Source organism: Ursus americanus, chromosome 9 (genome assembly GCF_024610735.1).
Source record: "Ursus americanus isolate L20-20 chromosome 9, mUrsAme1.1.p, whole genome shotgun sequence".
Taxonomy (NCBI): domain Eukaryota; kingdom Metazoa; phylum Chordata; class Mammalia; order Carnivora; family Ursidae; genus Ursus; species Ursus americanus.
The window spans coordinates 61,852,296-61,874,770 of NC_142135.1; the positions used below are offsets into that span (position 1 = coordinate 61,852,296).

The window sequence follows — 22,475 nt, forward strand, 5'->3', positions numbered from 1 at the left end:
CTCAACTTTATGGAAGTATGGTTAAAAACATGGGTTTTATAGTCAGAGAGCCCAGGGTTCAACTGTAACTCTAACACTTATTACTTATATGATTTGGAGTATGTTATTTAATATTTATGAACTTCATTTTTCTAAGGTGTAAAATGGGATGATAATAATAGTAATAATAATAATATTTATTTCATGGAGTGATTCCAAGGATTGAATTAGATAATGTATGTAAAGTGCTTAGCAAAGCGTTTGATGCATAGTAAGTGGAGTAAAATATTAACAAACACAAAGAAATAGATTTTGAATAGTATTTCTATACTATTAAAAAAAAAGTTTGTGAAATTGCTTCCCTTATTTATTTGTTACTCCAGTATCTTTACTTTATGACTGGAATTTTTACTTTCTAGATGTAACATCTAAAAATACTTAATAAAACATTTTTATAATTCTTTTGGAATATTAAATAAGCCTGTGAGGAAATGTGGGGAAAACAAACAAACAAACAAACATGTAGAAGAGGAGCAAAGCAGAAACATAAGATGAGGGAAGAGAATGAGCACCAAATCTGAGGGATGCTTAGGAGCGACCCCCATCCTGAAGCCTGGAGCTTCAGGGCACAAGGGGGGTGGGGACGAAACCTTGGGCCTTTGTAAAGAACGGAGCTGGATCAAAGGTCATTGACTTAAAGTCAGGATTCTGGAGGAAATACACTCCAATGAACAGGACAAACTAGGAGAAAAAATAACCTTTCAATGAAAGCAGTTGTCAAGAAGGTTTTCAGTCTTTGTTGTAGATACAGGTAAAAAAAAAAGAAAAAGTTTTCCCTGAGATTTCTTAATCACCGGCCAGACTTCATACGGATTTAGGGTCTGATCTGCAATCTTTTCGTGGTTCTAAAAACTGTGAAACAAAAACTATAATTTAAAGTATATCCAAGTTTATAATACCGTGGGTAATGGTAGGAGCACACATATGTACTCCTTGAAGAATACCTACTTATGCCCAGATTTAAAGAATTCTCAGAAAAACTACCAACAAATACAAGTTCACAATAAAAAATATCCTAAAATCCATCAGAAAATAAGTCACCATGAATGAGAGTCAGAAAAAACAACCAAAAACAGAATCAGACCTACAAAAACATAAGGCACTAGAATTTTCAAATTGCGAATACAAAATAATTATGTTAATGTGTTTAAAGAAAAAAAATGGAACAAAACAGGAGCAAGAAACTATAAAAAATAAGGACTCTACAGGCAATATAATGGCACTAAATTCATATTTTTTTTCAATAGTTACTCTCAATGTGAATGGCCTAAATGCTCCCATGAATGGCATAGGGTTTCAGGGTGGATAAAAAGATAGGACCCATCCATATGCTGTCTACATGAGACTCATTTTGAACCTAAAGATATATCCTGATTGAGATTGAGGGAATGGGGAAATATTTATCATGTCAGCAGACCTCAAAAGAAAGCTGGGGTAGCAATTCTCATTTTAGACAAATTAGATTTTAAACCAAAGACTGTAGTAAGAGATGTAGTGGGACACTATATTATACTTAATGGGTCTATCCAACAAGAAAATCTAATAATTGTAAATATCTATGCCCCCAACATGGGAACAGCCAACTACATAAGCCAACTGTTAACCAAAAGAAAGAATCATATTGATAATAATACATTAATAGTAGGGGACCTCAACACTCCACTCTCAGCAATGGACAGATCATCTAAGCAGAAGATCAACAAAGAAATAAGAGCTTTGAATGAGCATTGAAACAGATGGACTTTGTAGATATATACAGAACATTCCACCCTAACACAACAGAATACTCATTCTTCTTGAGTGCACATGGAACTTTCTCCAAAATAGACCACATACTGGGTGACAAATCAGGTCTCAACTGATACCAAAAGATTGAGATTATTCCCTGCATGTTATCAGACCACAATGCTTTGAAATCAGAACTCAATCACAAGAAAAAATTTGGAAGGAATTCAAACACTTGGAAGTTAAAGAGCATCCTGCTAAAGAATGATTGGGTCAACCAGGAAATTAAGGAAGAACTTAAACAATTCATGGAAATTAATGAGAATGAAAACACATTGGTCCAAAACCTATGGGATACTACAAAGGCGGTCCTAAGGGGGAAATACATAGCCATTCAAGCCTCTTTCAAAAAAGTAGAAAAATCCCAAATGCACAAGCTAACCTTACACCTAAAGGAGTTGGAGAAAGAACAGCAAATAAAACCTAAACCAAGCAGAAGAAGAGAAACAATAAAGATTAGAGTAGAGATCAATGAAATAGAAACCAGAAATACAGTAGAGCAGATCAATGAAACTAGAAGCTGGTTCTTTGAAAGATTTAATAAGATCAATAAACCTCTGGCCAGACTTATCCAAAAGAAAAGGGAAAGGACCCAAATCAATAAAATCATGAATGAAAGGGAAGAGATCATGACTAACACCAAGGAAATAGAAACAATTATTAGAAATTATTATCACAACTATATGCCAATAAATTAAGCAACCTGGAAGAAATGGGTGCATTCCTGGAAACTTAAAAACTACCAAGACTGAAACAAGAAGAAATAGACAATCAGAATAGGCCAATAACCAGTAACAAAATTGAAGCAGTAATCAAAAACCTCCCCAAAAACAAGAGTCCAGGGCCAGATGGAGTCCCACAAAATTCTACCCAGCATTTAAAGAAATCATACCTATTCTACTAAAGCTGTGCCAAAAAATAGAAACAGAAGGAAAACTTCCAAACTCATTCTATGAGGCCAGCATTACCCTGATCCCAAAACCAGACAAAGACCCCATCAAAAAGGAAAATTACAGACCACTATCCCTGATGAACATGGACGCCAAAATACTCAAAAAGATCCTACCCAATAGGATCCAACAGTACATTAAAAAGACTATTCCAGGATGACTAGTTATTCCTGGGATGCAAGGGTGGTTCAACATTCACAAATCAATCAATGTGATAGATCACATTAGCAAAGGAAAGCCATATGATCCTCTCAATTGATGTAGAAAAAGCATTTGTCAAAATACAGCATCCTTTCCCGATTAAAACTCTTCAACATATAGGGATAGAGGGAATATACCTCAATATCATAAAAGCCATCTATGAAAAGCCCACAGTGAATTTCATTCTCAATGGGGAAAATTGAGAGCTTTCCCCTTAAGGTCAGGGACACAACAGAATGCCCACTCATCACTTTTGTTCAATATAGTACTAGAAGTCCTAGCTTCAGCAGTCAGACAACAAAAGGCATCAGATCGACAAAGAAGAAGTCAAACTCTCTCTCTTCACAGATGACATGATACTTTATGTGGAAAACCCAAAAGACTTCACCCCCAAATTACTAGAACTCATACAGCAATTCAGTAATGTGTCAGGGTACAAAATCAATGCACAGAAATCAGTTGCATTTCTATACACGAACAATGTGACTGAAGAAAGAGAAATTAAGGAATCGATTCCATTTACAATAGCACCAAAACCATAAGATACCTAGGAATAAACCTAACCAAAGAGGTAAAGGATCTATAGTCTAGAAACTACAGAACACTAATGAAAGAAATTGAGGAAGACACAAACACTCCATGCTCACGGATTGGAAGAGTAAACATTGTTAAAATGTCTGTGCTACCCAGAGCAATCTACAATTTCAATGCAATCCCTATCAAAATACCATCGACATTTTTCACAGACCTGAAATAAACAATCCTATAATTTGTATGGAAACAGAAAAGACCCCGAATTGCCAGGGGATTGTTGAAAAAGAAAACCAAAGCTGGGGGCATCACAATGCCTGTCTTCAAGCTATATTACAAAGCTGTGATCACCAAGACAGCATTGTATTGGCACAAAAACAGACACATAGATCAGTGGAAAAGAATAGAGACCCCAGAAATGGACCCTCAACTCTATGGTCAACTAATCTTCAACAAATCAGGAAAGAATATCCAGTGGGAAAAAAGTCTATTCAATAGATGGTGCTGGAAAATTGGACGGCTACATACAGAAGAATGAAACTGGACAATTCTCTTACACCATACACAAGGATAAAATGGATGAAAGACCCAAATGTGAGAAAGGAATCCATCAAAATCCTAGAGGAAAACATAGGAAGTCACCTCTTAAACATTGGCTACAGCAACCTCTTTTAAGATATGTCTCTAAAGGCAAGGGAAACAAAAGCAAAAATGAACTTTTGGGGCTTCATTAAGGTAAAAAGTTTTGCACAGCAAAGGAAACAGTCAACAAAACTAAGAGGCAACCCACAGAATGGGAGAAGATATTTACAAATGGCATTATGGATAAAGGACTAGTACCCAAGATCTGTAAAGAACTTCTCAAACTCAACACCCAAAAAACAAATAATTCAGTCAATAAATGGGCAGAAGACATGAACAGACACTTCGCCAAAGAAGCCATACAAATGGCTAACAGACACATGAAAAAATGTTCAACATCACTAGCCATCAGGTAAATACAAATCAAAACCACATTGAGATACCACCTTACACCAGTTAGAATGGCAAAAATTAAGAAGACAGGAAATAACAAGTGTTGGTAAGGATGTGGAGAAGGGGGAACCCTCTTACACTGTTGGTGGGAATACAAGCTGGTACAGCCACTCTGGAAAACAGTATGGAGGTTCCTCCTGACGTTAAAAACAGAGCTACCCTATGACCCAGCAATCGCACTACTAGGTATTTACCCCAAGGATACAGACGTAGTGAAAGAAGGGGCACGTGCACCCCAGTGTTCATAGCAGCAATGTCCACGATAGCCAAACTGTGGAAGGAGCCAAGATGCCCTTCAACAGACGAATGGATAAAGAAGATCTGGTTCATATATACAATGGAATATTACTCGACCATCACAAAGGATGAATACCCACCATTTGTATCAACATGGCTGGAACTGGGGGGGATTACGCTAAGTGAAATAAGTCAAGCAGAGAAAGAAAATTATCCTATGGTTTCACTTATATGTGGAACATAAGAAATAGCACAGAAGACCACAGGGAAGGGAGGTAAAACTGAATGGGAAGAAATCAGAGAGGGAGACAAACCATGAGAGACTCTGGACTCCAGGAACCAAACTGAGGGTTACAGAAGGGAGAGGAGTTGGGGAATGGAGTAACTGGGTGATGAGTATTAAGGAGGACTTGTGTGGTGATGAGCACTGGGTGTTATACACAACTAATGAATCGAACACTACATAAAAAACTAACCTTGTACTATATGCTGGCTAATTGAACATAATAAAAAAATTTAAAGAAAAAACAGATTTTTTTAAGAACCAAGGAGAAGTTCTAGAAATGAATGACATAATAATTTAATTTTGGAGCTATGTAGAATGGTTAAACAGCACACCTGGGATAAGAATTAGGAAGCTTGAAGGTATTGGATAAAATCGCTCAGAATGCAGAGAACATAGACAACAAAGAGACGAAAGATACTGAATGTAGATTAGTAGAAATTGAAGACCTAATAGGAAGCTGTACCCTTTATATCATTTGGGCCTCTCTTTCCATTACCCCTACAACCCTAGAAGTAGAGGCCAACTTCTTGCTCTCACTCAACTCTGAATTACTATCGTCTATATAGCTTCTTAGCATTCCTGTTACCTCTATAACCAATTTACTGTATTAAATTCCCTGTACTGAGAGATTTACAGTGGTGTCTCTTTTTCTGGATGGATCCAGAATGATAAAAAATATTGACTAAGTTTTAATTTTCTAAGTTAAATATGCAGGTTATGAGTTTAAGAGTAAACATGGTGGAAAAGGTTGAAGGAGGAAAGAGCTCCCCGTCTATTTAAAAATAGACACGAAATAAAAGGGGAAATAGGACAGAAAAATTAAGAAAAACAAAATGCACAAAATAAAATGGTATGGGTAAATACATATATGTTAGTATTTACAATACACTTAAATGATTTAATGAAAATAGTTGAACTCTTCAGTTAAATGGCAGAAAATTTCATATATGGAGTCAGAGTTCAGCTATATGCAAAAAAGGAAGTGACACATCAGGGGCCCAAAGAAAGGTTGAAAAGAAGAGGATAGAAATCATTATATAAGGCAAATACCAACCAATAGAAAATTGGGGTAGCTATACTAATATATGTAGTATTAGGCAAAATAGAAATCAGGGCAAAAATACTCTTGCTATGAGAAAATGCTTTGTTATGATAGAAGTTTCAGCTTACCAGAAGGATAAAACAATTCTAAGTTCTTTTGTACCTGATAGCATAAATTCAAAAATATAATAAAAAAATTATAGGAGAAATGGGCACATTCACCATTACAGAAGGAGATTTTTGGCATATCTCCCATAATGGATAGAACAAGTAGATTTTTTAAATAGGTAAACATAATCATGAATGTCATGATTAACCAGCTTGATCTAATCGACATACATAGAACCCTAAACAACAATTGAAGAATACCTGTTTTCCTCACACATGGAACATTTCTGAAAACTTCTACATCTTGAATTATCAGGCCTCAGCAGAAACACTGCTCCGTAGGATTCTATGATTTCTATCAGCTTGCTGAGTTGTTTTTGCTACTCTATAGACTGAAATGCCAGGGGCCACCCTGGTGCAATCTAACTTGTTCAATATTTTTCAAACTGTTATACATAATATCTAATCTCCCTCAGTCCCTGATGTTCTCACAGATGCTGAACAAAGTTTTCCTCTGCCCTTCCTTTCACAAACCACCTCTTGAGAGAAATCTAAAATTGCCCATTTTAAGTAGATTCCCAGGAAGTCCTAGCCAGCGTTCATCTCTCAGTCATACAGATGCATCTAGAACATGTTTTTCGCTCTTAAAATCACTTAAATTCCCCACCCTGCAAATTCAATGAAAACTAAATTAAAAGGTAGTTTTTTGTTTAGTAATTTGCTTTTCATATACATGACTCTAAAAATTTTTATGAGCAACAAATGTGTTTTTCTTCTAAAAAAAATCTTCAAATACATAATCACGTAGTATATAAAAAATAGTTTTGAATGATACAAAATGTCCGTATGGTAACTGATGTTATACAAGTCATAGAAAGCCCTCCCAGGGATTATGCCATCTGCCTATGTGACAGAGATTAGGGACAGTTGAGAAACCTCCCTGTCCTTTTGTAATTCTTTGTTTGAGAAGTGACAAGATGGCTAAACAGCTAAGCAGCTAACTGCAAAAGACCACCATGTCCCTTCATACTCTGAATTAAGACCTGTCTTCACTGTTCCTGAACAACTCTCATGTTTTATAAAATCCCAAGTTTTGTCCATCTTCTTTGAGACATTTATCATAATGAATGTTCTCTCTGTTGCAATGGCCTGAATAAAATGATCTCCTTAACTGTCTGGAGCATTTTGTCTTTCAGGGTTTGGTGCCGACTCAGATAGTATTTGTCCCTGCCTCAGGATCTTGTTTCCTGTGACCAGGTAATGGGACTCCTTCAGACCTTTTGTGCTTCACTCCTGTGTGATGATTCAGGGACCCAAAGTGAGCTCAGTTCCTAATCCTGTATTCTGGACTCTTGTCCATTCATAACGTGATAAAGATTTGATTTGATAACTTTTGAGTACTTGCTTCATATCTGGTGCCAGATTCTTCTGGTTTCATGGTCTGATCATTTTGCAATTTCTGTAAATGTATGGTTTATGGTTGAAAGACAACAACGAATCTGATGTTAATCTTTTCTGTTTATCTTTCCCTGTCTTGAGCTAAAAACAACTAAGAATTTGTACCCACTAGTAATAAAACCCTATTTATTTATTTATTTATTTATTTATTTATTTATTTATTTATATGTTATGTTAGTCACCATACAGTGCATCATTAGTTTTTGATGTAGTGTTCCATGATTCATTGTTTGCACACCCCCAGTGCTTCATGCAATACGTGCCCAACTTATACCCATCACTGGGCTAACCCACCTCCCTACCCCCTCCCCTCTAAAACCCTCAGTTTGCTAAAACCCTATTTAGACCAGTGATACTTGTTTCTGTGTTTATGATTGACCCATGGCTGAATTTTTTACAAGAAATTTATAAGCTCTCCATTTGTGTCTGTTTGTATGTTTATATATCTGTAACTCAGAAAGGTCTTTACCTCTCATTGTGTAAGTATGTAACATTTTTCTGTCCTTCATGGTATTAATAAATTAGATCATAAAATCTCTTAAAGGAGCCCTACTCTGATTGACTTAGTGATAAAAAGCACTTATGTAAGCTGAATATTCCTAAAAATTTCCAGAGACTAAGGAAATTAAACCTCAAATATTTTCAAAGTTAAAAAAGAGGTATCCTTATAGAAATGAACCCAGAAATGTTTTAAGAATTCAAGTGCACATAATTTAGGTAAATCGTTGGCGAATAAGACTCATTTTGATTTAATTAAAAGCAGCTACATATTTCCTACTAGATCAAGGTTAAGTATAATATACATGTAGACTTTTTTTCTATTTAGGTATGTTTTTCCTAAATATATGCAAGTTTGCTGAATGAAAAAAGATACAACTTGTACTAAATGTTTAAGATTATGAAAAATGTGAATATGTTTAGCCAAAATTGAATCATAATTTTGACAAATTTTATTTCAACCATGTTGTAGACATTCTTGCAAAGAAAAGATGGACATCCACCCAAAATGTGGTTCAGATTGGAGACTGATAATGCCACAAGAACACGAAGAAGGTAGGAATATTACTCACATTAGGAGACTTTCTGGAGACAGCAGGGCAGGCCAGCCAAACAAGTCCAAAGTGGCTTGAAAGAGAACAAGGAGACTGGCGTGGATCTTTTATGGTGGTTAGAGAAAGGGGATGGAGTGAAGTTTCCTACATGCAGGCAGGGACATGGCATGGTTGGAACTCCACGCCAGTAGCAAAAGAGGAATCATCTGGTCTTTCCTATCAACTTGCCTAGAGCAGTCAAACATCAACTTAGTCACACTCCTAATTACAAACAGTATCAGTGTTTTGTAATATGTCAACTTGAAGAAATTTCTAAGATTTTTAATTAACTGAAGACCTTGTATTGATATTAAATTGAGTTAATCAATCAGTATTTACTAGATGCCTAGATCATTTCTAAGTAAGACAGAATACCGAAGCATTAATTACTAAGTGTAATTTTGCTTATATTTTTGCCTCTTATTTCTATGGTATAGAGAGAGTATGTATTTGGGTCTGTTAATGAACATGTTCATTTTTGCCACTTTGAGAAGTTGTGCTATAAGGGATGTGCTTGTGTTAAGGAAATGAGAGTAGTTTTGCCCTAAGGTAAAATGACTCGTTGCTCCAGAATAAGAAGAAAATGTAGGACCAAACCCAAATGAATGCAGAAATTCATTGTGGAAGGTGTGCTGGATTTTTTTTTTTTTTCTTTTTGTAATGGTCACAGCTGACTAATTTTGTTGGGTGTATTAGTTTCCTTTTGCTGCTATAGCAAATTACCACAACCAAGTAGCTTAAAGCAGTTCAAAAGTCCAAAATGGGTCTCACTGGGCTAAAATCAAGAGAGCCAGGCTGCATTCCTTCTGGACATTCTAGGAGAGAATCCATTTTCTTTCCTTTTCACCCTTGTAGAGGATTCCTAGAATCCTTGGTTCACTGTCCCCTTCCATCTTCAAAGCCAGCAATAACCAGTTAGTCTTTTTCACATTATATCATTCTGACACTGACTTCTCTGCCTCTCTCTTCTACCTTTAAACAGCCATTGTGATTATGTTGGGTCCACCAGATAATCCAGGATAATCCTGTTATTTTAAGGTCAGACAATTGGTAACCTTAATTCCCTCTGCAACGGAATTAATTCCCTCTTCTCATGTAACATAATTTATTTACAGTTTTAAGGAATTAGGAAGTGGACATGTTTGAGGGGCCATTTTCCTGCCTACCACAATGAATTAATTATAAGATTTTCAAAAAATTTCATAACAGGGTCATCTGGGTGGCTCAGGTGGTTAAGCACCTGACTTTTGATTTTGGTTCGGGTTATGATCTCAGGGTCATGAGATGGAGCCCCGTGTTGGGTTCCATGCTCAGTGGGGATTCTGCTTGAGATTCTCTCTCTCCCTTTCCCCCCTCCCCCCATGCACTCTCTCGCGCTCTCTCTCTCAAATAATAAATAAATAAATATTTAGAAAAAAAGATTTTTAGTAAGTGTTATACTGGTACAAAGACAGAATTTGGTCTTCTCAGTTAATGTGGAAAAATTTTCTTGGATTATTGGCCTACTCTAAGAAGTGGTTGTAAAAGACTATTCTTATCTTATGTGTAATCTGTCTGGATTACTGTCCCGATCCCTATTAGGATTCTAGGTTGTCTGGCAGCTGACCCTTTCTCTCAAAATATGAAGAAGCCCTGTGAGCTGAAACCTGAGGACTTGCTATAAACCTCAAAACACTCACTACCACAGCAGACCATGCATGAGCCAGAGTTCCTTATGGATGTTAAGGGAGAGTCCTGTCTGGGCCACTACGTTCTCTCCTTCTTCTTTGAGACATTCATTAATGAACATTATCACTACTGCAATAGCCTGGGTAAAACATTTCCTTAATTGTCTAGTACATTTTATCTTTTTTTTTTAAGATTTTATTTATTTATTTGACAGAGAGAGAGACAGCGAGAGAGGGAACACAAGCAGTGGGAGTGGGAGAGGGAGAAGCAGGCTTCCCTCTGATCAGGGAGCCTGATGCTGGGCTCAATCCCAGGACCCTGGGATCATGACCTGAGATGAAGGCAGACGCTTAACGACTGAGCCACCCAGTTGCCCCTAGTACATTTTATCTTTCACAAAAGCAAAATACCATCCTTAAATTGCTTATTTTCCAAGTTGACTTTTGCTTCGCCTGGAACCCCTGCTCTTAGGGAGAAGTGTAGCTTGATCAGTTGTTCAGAGCATGGGGTCTGGAGCAAGTCTCAAGTTTTGGCTCTGCCATTCATACTGTGTGACCTTGGGTAAGGAATTTGATCTTCCTGTGCCTCAATGTACCTGTCCATAAATGGGGATGATGATGGTGGTGATAACGATTGGGATGACGATGGTGATAATGGTGATGGAGATGATGATGATGATGATGGTGATGGTGATGATGATGAGGAGGAGGATGATGATGGTGACGGTGATGATGGAACCTACCTCACAAGGATGTCATGAAAGGAGCTCAGAACAAGTGCTTGGTTCAGACTGCTATACATACATCTGCTATTCTTATTTGAGGAACATCTAAGGCTCACCACATCCTAATATTCTGGGGAAAGTTTATCCATTCTTCTGAACTGAAATTTCGTGCTCACCTTTAACCTCAGGGCTTGCATAGCACATACATTGTAGGAGAATAATAAATATTGAATAAATTAATGGAAGATGGGTGAATGGATGGATTTTTGGAGGAAGAAAGAAACTATGGGTGAGGAGGCAGGTATTATTATAAGCAAAAGATGTCTAGTTTTCATCAACTGTAGTATTTCTTTACAGCTAAATGAGCAATTTGAATTCTAAGCTCTATCTCACAGATGTGTCATTTATTCTCAGAAATCAAATTTAATACATTTCTTCAAGGACGTGTGTGCTACACAGGCAGCTGATATGATCAAGATCACTGCACTCCATGTTCTGGGGTCAAGGCGTGTGAGGCGGTGTGACCTAACTTCAATTAATGACAGCTGTCTCTGGAAACCTGGTTTCTTTCCTTAGGGAAACAGTATAAATTAAAGTCTAGCCAGATTGAAATGCGTCACTGCTCAACTGAGTACAGAAACTTGAATTCACACTTTGATTTGTCAGGAGGACAGAAATGCTTTCAACATAGAATCAGCCCCATCATTCTTCACACCAAATAGAAATATGCAGACTTATCCAGGTACCTAATGTGGCAAATCTTTTTAAACTTTAAAACAGACAGAACTGTATGTCATTTTTAAAAATTAAGCTGTAATGTGATATTCAGCTTATGTTCTGAAACAAATCAATATTCCAGGCAATGAGCCATAACTCTTGCTATATACTGCCCTCCAGTGGATTCCTGTCAGACATAACCTCTGAGCATTATTTAAAATAACCGATACGTAAGCTTTCTTTTCAATGGGATGTTATATCTTTGACATAAACTTTAAAAATGCATTTAAAAATACTAAATAATCCTCAAAACTATTTTTAAAAATCACTTTGTTTTTAAGTTATCTGATGTCAAGGTAAAGTACTTATTTCCCCCCAGAGCTTGGCTCTCCCTCAGGAGTTTGCCATAGTGTTGATTTATTTCTGTTTTGGCCAATGTCTTTAGTGGTCCCTCAGCCTACTACTACTTCTAAATTCATTCTGGGCAAAAGAGGGATGGCTTTATACTTGTCAGCAGAAACTCACATAGCTCCTTTAAACACTGCCTTGACACTACAGGGCAAGCAACCATTTCTTCTCATTTTACAAACAAAAGTCACAAATCAATGCTAAATTTGAGACTAAAACTGAGATGCTCCCATTTCTGGTGACCCCTGGATGTGTGAAGTTCCAATTTCCAGCACACTGTGATTTGACTTGTTCCATCAGAATTTGGTTTGAAGCGTCTGCCTTCTGCTTGGGTCATGATCCCAGGGTCCTAGGATGGAGATCTGCTCAACAGGGAGTCTGCTTCTCCCTCTGCCCCTCTCCCCATCTCCCACCCGCTTGTACTCTCTCACTTACTCTCTCTCTTTCTCAAATAAATAAATAAAATCTTTAAAAACGGGGCGCCTGGGTGGCTCAGTCGTTAAGTGTCTGCCTTCGGCTCAGGTCATGATCCCCGGGTCTTGGGATCGAGCCCCACGTCAGGCTCCCTGCTCGGGAAGGTCTGCTTCTCCCTCTCCCACTCCCCCTGCTTGTGTTCCCTCTCTCGCTGTGTCTCTCTCTGTCAAATAAATTAAAAAATCTTAAAAATAAAAATTAAAAAAAATTGGTTTGAAGAAATGTTACCTGTCTTTTCGTGGCTACCCAGTACCTCACTGCCTCCATTTCACTAACATTCTCTGTTGTTTTATTTTATTTTATTTTATTTTAAAGATTTTTTATTTATTTATTTGACAGAGATAGAGACAGCCAGTGAGAGAGGGAACACAAGCAGGGGCAGTGGGAGGGGAAGAAGCATGCTCATAGCGGAGGAGCCTGATGTGGGGCTCGATCCCATAACGCCGGGATCACGCCCTGAGCCGAAGGCAGACGCTTAACCACTGTGCCACTCAGGCGCCCCTCTCTGTTGTTTTAAATAACACTTCACAGTAGGGCTGTTCCTCATAAGGTAATTTTCTTCCTCATTTTTCTTTTGTAAACATTATACAGCAAACACTCTGCAAAATTGGGATTTTAATGTATGAGATTTTCTCAGGGCAGAAAATTATGATGAATACTAACTAAATAACAGGACTCTCACAGGTAACTAATTACACGGAAAAGAAAATGACCAGAAGGACATTTCTGGAAGAAAATTATTGGTTTTTCCTCTTTAAAGTAAGCATGACTAAAGCTAAGCTCAATTTAGTCCTCTAAATACACATATAAAATATGAAATCATTCAGCAGAAACTAGTCTCCTTCTAGCTGGTAAAAGACTTCTTTAGAAGTGGGATTCTAAAATAGTGCTCTAGCAGTAATTCACCACCAGATTAACAAACACTGAAAAATGTTTGCAGTCTAATGAAATTTTGAGATAATACGGCACTTCAAGTCATGCTATTTGAGTTTATTTTGAATGCATTTCTATATTCTATTTGTTATCAAAATAGTTATTTAATCCCCACTATAATGAATATAGGTAATTGTCTGTTTAGCCTATAATAATAACCTCAATTGCATTTTAAATAGGCCATAACCAAACTTTGAGAAAAATCTCTTTATAAAATGCTTTAACAAAAAAAAAAAAAAATTAAGAGATGAAGGGGAGCTCTTGAAATTGATTAAATTTGCCTCTAGTGTAATTTGATATGTTCAACATGTATTTACTTATTCACTCTCTTGCTCTAAAAATATTCATTGAGCATCTACTATATACCAGAATGTAAAATACAGAGAGTCCAAACATGATCAGGAAGGTCCTGCCGAGGAGGAGTTCGACATTTAGTGGACAAGTCAGATGGGTAAATAATTAAAATACAATATAGTTCACAGAGGGGACATTATTTGCATTTTAAAAAATAAGTGAGTTTATTGGGTACACAGTTTGCAATGAGCCTACTCCAGATGCAAATGTAACCAGGCATCCAAAAGGCTGGCTTGTATAAGAAACTACAAATAGTTTCATTTGGCCTGAGTAAGGGCAGCCTGGAAGGAAAGTGGGAGTTTGCTGGGTGGGTGGAGGTCTTAACATGTTTCAGCAGGTGCTTTCAAAAGTTTATGAAAACAGTTGAAGAATTTTAAGCAGGATAATGATATGATCAGATTTAAATTTTAGGAAGTGTGCTCTGATGGAGGAAAGATGTGAGGAACATTTCATTAGCAGCAGGCAAGCCTGTTAAGAGGATCAGGGGTATTCCAAATATGAGATGATGAGAAATGCAAAGCCCAAAAGACAATAAATCTAATGAAATACATCTTAAGAAACTTACATTATTTTCCAGATTTATAAATTATATAAAGTGAGTGTTTTATAAATCATATCAAATCATTTCTCATGTGAAAAATGTATAGAAGTAAAATTTCTAATTGGAAATATAACCACATATTATTAATATAAAAGGTGTTATTCTTTTTGATTGTTCTTTCTCATATGGTATCATTGTGTATACTTTTTTATTTCTTATTTGTCAAATATATAATCAGACCTGAATTTTGCCTTCTCAAATACATCCCATCCCTTTCTAGGCTACTTTAGTCATTTAAAAAGCTTTATTCATGGACCAAAAGAAACCTCTGAAATAAAATCAGTGGAGGGAAAGAATTGATAAGAGAAAGATGACAAGAGACAACGATAGACACTTAGGATAATACACTGGCACGCCACAATGAAGACAATCTAGAACACAATGCACTGATCCTTAATTAGACAGAGCTAATCTAAGAATCATTTATAAAGGCACCTCAATCCTGGGCCAAAAATAAAATAAAAATGAGTCCAATTTCAATCTTAAATGAAATTATACTGGAGGGAAAAATAAACCAAGCTCTATATACTCTTTATGACAGCTGAACTCAATTTTAGTAAGGAAAAATTAAACAAGAGTGCTTAGTTTAGAGAGAGAGAGAAAAAAGAAGTAAATTTATGTGAGTTGTCGTGACTCGGGTGTGCTTGCGCCTTCTCTCCAGACTGGATGCAGAAGGCTCTTGATTCAGAACCCTCTAGGTGCCAAGTGCTACACGGTCACCTGCTGGCCGTAGGTCTTTGGACACATTTCTTAGCCTGTCTAGGCCTAGTTTCTTCATCTATAACAGGGTGTCATGGCACTATTGACATTTTTAGGCCAGACAATTTTTTGTTGTAGGGGACTCTCTCGAACCCAATCCCAGTCTGTTTACCCAGGAGATTCTGAGTGAATTTCCTCCAGTGTGGGTAAAGCTCCTGCCTGCATGCAACTTCCTTTCCCTATGGGTGACCACTTATACACACATCTCCACATGGTGGGTACCATGCGCCCAGGCTAAATCTTTGAGAAGATCAGTATTTCCCAAAGAATTAAAATCTACAAGAATGGCACCCTGGCTAAAAACAGAAGACTTTCACATTACAAAGTAAACATCAAGGTTTTTCATCTTAAATGTCTGCATTTTAGTCACTTTACAATTTTCCTTAAGAATTGTAGAGTAGAATCTGTTGTTCATAAAAACAAAAGCACAGTCTGAATTCAGGTTTTTCTCTTTTGCTAGACACCATTGGCAGGCACATTTGAAGTCAGAGTATGCCTTAGCTTCTACCATCAACAGAATGTTATGTTCATTTAATTCATTGGTTGGTTTTAGGAACTGAGTTCTAATTTGGACATGCATTTTTGTTTATTTTTATGAATTATGAATTTCATCCTTTTTTGTTTATTTTTAGATTTGGACTGCTAATTTTAGCTTCTTTTTAAATCTTGCAAGCCACAAAGCCACATCTGAAGGCCCATCTAATGTAAGAAAGGTCTAGACTTCATTGTTAGAGGATTTCTTTTTCTTCCTACAGTCACATTTGCCAACTTCAGAACATCTTGGGCTTTTCTTTTATTGACATATCTTCTCTATCATTACTTGCTCTGGGTGAATAGTTGGACTTCCAGACCTAAATGATGGGATAAAAAGACATGTAGAGAGAGGCACCTGGGTGGCTCAGTCGTCTAAGTGTCCAACTCTTGGTTTTGGCTCAGGTCGTGATCTCAGGTCCTGGTATCGAGCCCCACATGGGGCTCTTCACTCAGCTCCATGGAGTCTGCTGGAGATTATCTCCCTCTCCCTCTCTCTAAAATAAATGAATAGGATCTTTTAGGAAAAAAAGACACATAGAGAATTACGAATGAAATAAACATGGACGGTTTTATGGTTTTAAAATATTCATCAGCGCTTTCAGTTTCTAAAACAGATTTTTAAATAAAATACGTGGAATTTAAAGCACAAAATTAAAATGAGTTGCATGGCCTAAGACTCAGCTGAGGGATTTTAAAACTCCCCCCAAAATATCATCTGCTATCAGCTGTTAGTTCTCCAGCCATTGCTTCAAGTGTTGACAAAGAAATCATCCCTGAGCCCACTTACAGAGAGCAGAAGTCCTGTAGGAAGGTATTTAAATATCTTTTGTGACTTCTGCCATTTCTCTAGGCAGAGCCACTTCAAACAGCTCCATGTGCTATGATCAACTGCAGAAAAAGAAAACTTTCAGAGAGGTGTAGATATTCCTCTTTCTGCTCTCATCAAGAATAACAGTATTAACAATTATAATCCAGGGTCCACTCCAAAATTATGAAATATTTTAATAGTTTCAGTAAGCAGGCCAAATGACCCTTGCCTGGTTACTTATCCACATAACCACATGCTGATTTTGCCCCCCAAAATAGAAATGTTTAGCTTCCAGCAAATCTAACCAGGTGCCACTTCTATATATGGGGAATCGCTGCCAACGTGGTGTAAGTTTATGGGTACAAAGAAAAATCTCCCATCCTCTGGTACCCTTTTCTCAGGCATTTGGGTTTCATGTCTTTGAGATAAGAGTTTGCTTCATCTGCAAAGTGAAAGTAATAATTGGTGTTCAGCAACAGGACAGTGAAATGAGATACACCTGGAGGAGCCTAACCCTAATGGGCTGGGCACTGCCACGGGAAGGAAGAAGGAAACCTAAAAAGGAATGTGGGCAAATGTTGAAGACAAGCTTGCTCATGACACAGTTTTCCAAGGGCCACTCCATTCCAATTCCCATGATTGCCCTCTTCTCTTCTTATTAAAGTTAGAATTGTGGGGTGTAAAAGATCTTCTTGGACAAGTTCCCAGGCCACTCAACCAAACTGACAATGTTCTATTGATCAGGTCTACTGCTAACTCTAGAATTCGATGCTTGAAAGGAATAACTAGGACAATTTTATAGCCACCAGTAGCATTGAGGATTTCAGTGTTCTGAAAAAGCAAACATGCCACCTGGAACTGCCATCAAGCCTGAAGTGTGTATAATGCCCAAATACGTTTCCAAAATGTCATTATTTATTATAGTTTCTCTGCAAGGGAATATATGAGCAAAAATATCATTTTATAAGGACAATGACACTTTCTCTTAGCACTTGGTTCAGGATCTATTTCATATTGAAGCTTGATTCAGAGGCAAATAGTACTTCCTAAAGTGTTCAGGTAACACAATTCCGAACTATTAACATTACAACCAAAATCTGAAATAATATTGTCTCTGGGAGATAAAAGACCCTAAGACAATAGAACAGAGGATGCTAATATTAATGTGTATTATTATTGCACATGTACCAAGTGCTTAGCCTATGTTATCCCATCTGTGGCACAGATTCTAGTCATCCCCTATCCCCCTGATATCTTTCTTACACACTATTAGTAATAAAGTGAAACATTTTTAAAGTTTTTATTTTCATTCCGGTTAGTTAACATACAGTCATATTAACTTAGGGTATACACTATAGTGATCCGACAATTCCATACATCACCTGGTGCCCATCACAACAAGTGCATTCCTTAATTTCCATCACCTGTTTACATTCAAAATAATTATTGATCGATATATATTCAGTAGTGCCATTTTGTTACTTGTTTTGTTGTTGTTTCTGAATATTTGCTCTGATCCTTTCTTGTCTTTTTCTTATGTTTTACTGATTTGATTTTCTTTAATGATATGTTTGGCTTTCTTTCTCTTTATTCTTTACATATTCATTAGCGGTTTTTGATATATGGTTTTCTTTAGGTTTGTATATAACCTCTTTTGCATATAGAAGTCTATATGAAACATGAGAGACTATGGACTATGAGAAACAAACTGAGGGATACAGAGGGGAGGAGGGTGGGGGAATGGGATAGACCGGTGATGGGTAGTAAGGAGGGCACATATTGCATGGTGCACTGGGTGTTATACACAACTAATGAATCATCGAGCCTTACATCGAAAACCGGGGATGTACTGTATGGTGACTAACATAATATAATAAAAAATCATTATTAAAAAAAAAAAAAAGAAGTCTATAAAGTTGATGATCGATTAAGTTTGAGCCCGTTCTTTCCTCCATTCCTCCCCACATTTAGGCATATGTTATTATATTTTATGTCCTTTATTGGTGAGTTTCTTGGCTGATTTTTTTACAGAAATATTTATTTTTACTGCTTTTATGTTTCCTTCCTCTATACTGTCACTTTTGGTCTCTCCTTTCCACTCAATGAGTCACCTTTAATATTTCTTGTAGGACTGGTTTACTGGTCATGAACTCCTTTAGTTTTTGTTTGTCTGGGAAACTCTTTATCTCTCCTTTTATTTTGAATGGTAGCCTTGATGGATAGAGTATTCTCAGCTGCGGATTTTCCCCACTCAGCGTTTTGGATATATCATGCCACTCTATTCTGGCTTGCAAGGTTTCTATGAAAAAACCTGATAGTCTTATGAGCTTTCCCTTATAAGTTACTGATTTCGTTTGTCTTGTTGCTTTTAAAATGTTTTCTTTATCACTCTATTTTGGCAATTTAATTATGATATGTCCTGGTGTGGATCTGCTTTTGTTGATTTTGATGGGCATTCTCTGTATCTCCTGGATCTGGATATTCGTTTTCTTCTCTGGATTGGGGAAGTTTTCAACTATATTGTCTTCAAATAAATTTCCTGCCCTTTTTTATCTCTTCTTCTGGGACTCCTATAATACAAATGTTATTATGTTTGAAGACATCACTGATTCTCTAGTTCTATTCTCATTTTGTGTAATTCTTCATTTTCTCTTTTGTTCAGTTTGACTACTTTCCATTATTCTGTCTTTTAGGTCACTAACTCATTTCTCTCCTTTTTCCAACCTGCTGTTCATCCCTTCAAGTGTGTTTCTCATTTTATTTCTTATTTTATTGAGCCCTTTATCTCTGCTATGTCATGCGTTACCTCTGTGTGAAGGGTCTCACTCATGTTTTCCACTCTCTTCTCAAGTCCAGTGAGTATCCTCATGATCCTTGCTTTCCATTCTCTATCAGGTATGTTACTTATATCTGTTTCACTTAGATCTCTAGCCATAGCCTTGTCCTGTTCATTCATTTGGGATAAATTTCTCTGTTTCCTCATTTTGTCTGCCTCTCTGTCTGCCTCATTTTGTCTGTCTGTTTCTGTGTGTGAAGAACGTCAGCCATGTCTTCTGCTCTTGAAAGTAGTGACTTAATGAAGAGGAGGTCCTGGAGTGCAATGCAGTGTCCCCTGTTCACCAGAACCTGGCACTTCAAGAGAGTGCCTTATGTGTGATGGTTACTCCCTGGTGTTGTGTCTGAGTCACTTTTACTTTGAGTGCAGTCATCTTCCCTGACTCTGCCTATTGTGGGCTGTGATTGTTTTCTGGTGTTAGTGGGACCCAGGCAGGCCAGTTCTGAGGGGGCGTGCCCTCTGGGGAACTTGGGAGTGGAGCAGCAGTGTTACCAAATTTGTGTTGGGCCACTAGTCCTATGCCAGATCACCCAAAGCACCGTGACAGCTGGGAGCTGCATGCCGGGGCAGTCGGGCATGAGGCTGCATGCAGCACATGACAGTGGTTGGGGGCACATGGCTAGGCATGGGGTGTGGCAGCAGCTGTGCATCCAGTGGCCATGTGGGGCATTGGCACAGCTTTAACAAAATTTACCCTGAGCCTCGGGCTGAGGCTAGCAGGCTTGGAGTAGGCAAGTCCTCAGGATACCCTGTGAGCATGATTAGGTGGCAAGTGTCTGTGCAGCCTTGCCTCTTGCAGGTAACTCTGTTTATGTTTCAGGACAGGGGAGAAAAGTGGCACCTGACAGCTCCTTCATTTTTGGAGAAGTCCCCCAATGTGCTCTGAAATCAGAATGAACAGATCTGTCTCCCATTTGCCCCTGGCATCATGTAAACTGCTATTTTTATTTCCTGTCCATGCAGGCTGTTGTCTCTTTGATGGTGGTGACCCAGCTATCACTTGCCTTCCCAGCTTACCCAGTGCTAAGTCAGCTGACTTTTAAAGATCCAGGCTCCAAGTCCCACTGGTTTTACAAACACATGTAATTCAGCCCATCTGGTTTTAAAAGCCAAATGCTATGGTGATTAGTCTTCCCTTGTGAGCTCCTGGTGCCAGGGCTCATTTCTCTGCCCTCTCCACCTGCACAGCTTCCTCTCTCCTATGGATAACGTCCCACTGCCTTTCTGACCTTCCTATGTTTCAGATGCAGCTTCTTCTCTGTGTTTAGTTGTGGAGTTTGTTCTGCCAGTCTTTGAATCACTTTCCAGTTTATTGACTTGGATGCTGATGATACCTAGTTATAAACATGGGACAGGGTGAGCTCAGGGTCCTCCTACTCCACCATCTTCCCAAGCCTTGAGTTTAAAGTTTTAATTGAGATCATAACTGCCCAGCTGATGGCTACAATTTTAAGCAAAGATGTGACAATATGTCTAATTTCCAGTCCAGGGGACATGAGTGGAATGATGTGCACAGCTTCCAGGTCTGGTCCTTAAAGGAAAAGCCACACTGTCTCCTTCCCCTTCACCCAGCTCCCACTGCTAGGATGTGGGAATAGGCATCTTAGAGCACAACTAGACACTAAATATTGATAATTGTTAGACAACAGGGTAGGAATCTGGATTCTGAGGATCAGACAGCTACCATCCCAAGCCTGAACTGTGTATTGGGACTTTTGCATTATGGAGAAACAACCTTCCATCTTGTTTAATTGACTTATTTTGGATCTGTCATTAGCACCAAAGCAACTCCCTGATAAATCATTCCATCTTCACAACAATCCTAAAAAGGAAGAGTTTTTATCTCCATCTTACAAATGAGGAAATTGTAAAAAACAAAAATAAAAACAAAAACCTACCAAGTTTCCAGAACCAGTAAGTGGCAAACCTAAGTCTAAATCTCAAATCCAGAGGTGGCTGGGTGGCTCAGGCACTTAAGCATCCAACTCTTGATTTTGGTTCAGGTCATGATCTCAGGGTCCTTGGATTGAGTCCCACATTTGGCTCCATGCTCAGCTGGGAGTTGGCTTGAGATTCTCTCCCTCTGCCCCTCCCCTTGCCCGTGCACTCTCTCTCTCCTCTTTCTCTCAACCTCTCTCTAAAACAAATAAATTAAAACATCTTCAAAACTCAAATCCAGGTTTCTATCACTAAAATTCCTACCATACTAACACAGTTTTATGCTAGATCTGTCCTTTTATGACCTTGGAACAGTCATACTTACCCCATGTCAGCCTCAGTTTTTGTTGTCTCTAAGTATAGCATAGGAAACAAACCACTCTAAGTATTTAAATCAGAATAGGATTAATACGGAAATTGTCATCCTTACCATTCTCTGAAAGTTTTGGGGGAGCTGCCATGGGATTTTTGGTTTTAAGGTCACACCACCTTAGATGTGGCCAGGAAATATCTGCTCTTACTGCTAATGTTGTCACCACTAAGCTGCTTTGCTGATGTGAAGCCGATGATTCAGTGGGCAGGGTCTACCCAGAACCTCAGCTGCAGAGGAATCTGGGATTTTTACTTTTCAGCTCCTCCACATAGGAGGAGATCTAGAAGGAAATGAAGATAAATGCACAGTAAAAATTAGAATAATCTCTAAGAATCCTGGCCCCACTTCTTACTTGCTCTGTGTCTTTGGATGAGTTACTTAGCCTATTTGTGCCTCAGTTTCCTCATCTAAATGCAAGGATAATAATGGTACTTAACACGTAAGGTTGTTGTGAAGATTAAATTAACAAAAGAATATTTAGACAGTGCCCAGCACGTGGTATTACACATGTTATCTATTATAATTATCATTATCATGTTTAAGCTCCTTCTAATTCCAAAATTCTCCAATATTTATTTCCTAGTGA

At 37.9% G+C, this 22,475-nt stretch overlaps 1 long non-coding RNA gene across 1 annotated transcript in view; it reads left to right on the plus strand.

The window, feature by feature from the left end:
- Positions 1-7,407: 7,407 nt before the first annotated feature.
- The window catches only part of LOC148109482 (uncharacterized), a 62,132-nt gene continuing 47,064 nt past the window's right edge, over positions 7,408-22,475 (plus strand). Inside the window, exons 1-2 of the long non-coding RNA XR_015725652.1 lie at positions 7,408-7,470; positions 8,642-8,724. This is a non-coding gene — a long non-coding RNA (uncharacterized LOC148109482). The remainder of the gene's footprint in view (positions 7,471-8,641; positions 8,725-22,475) is intronic.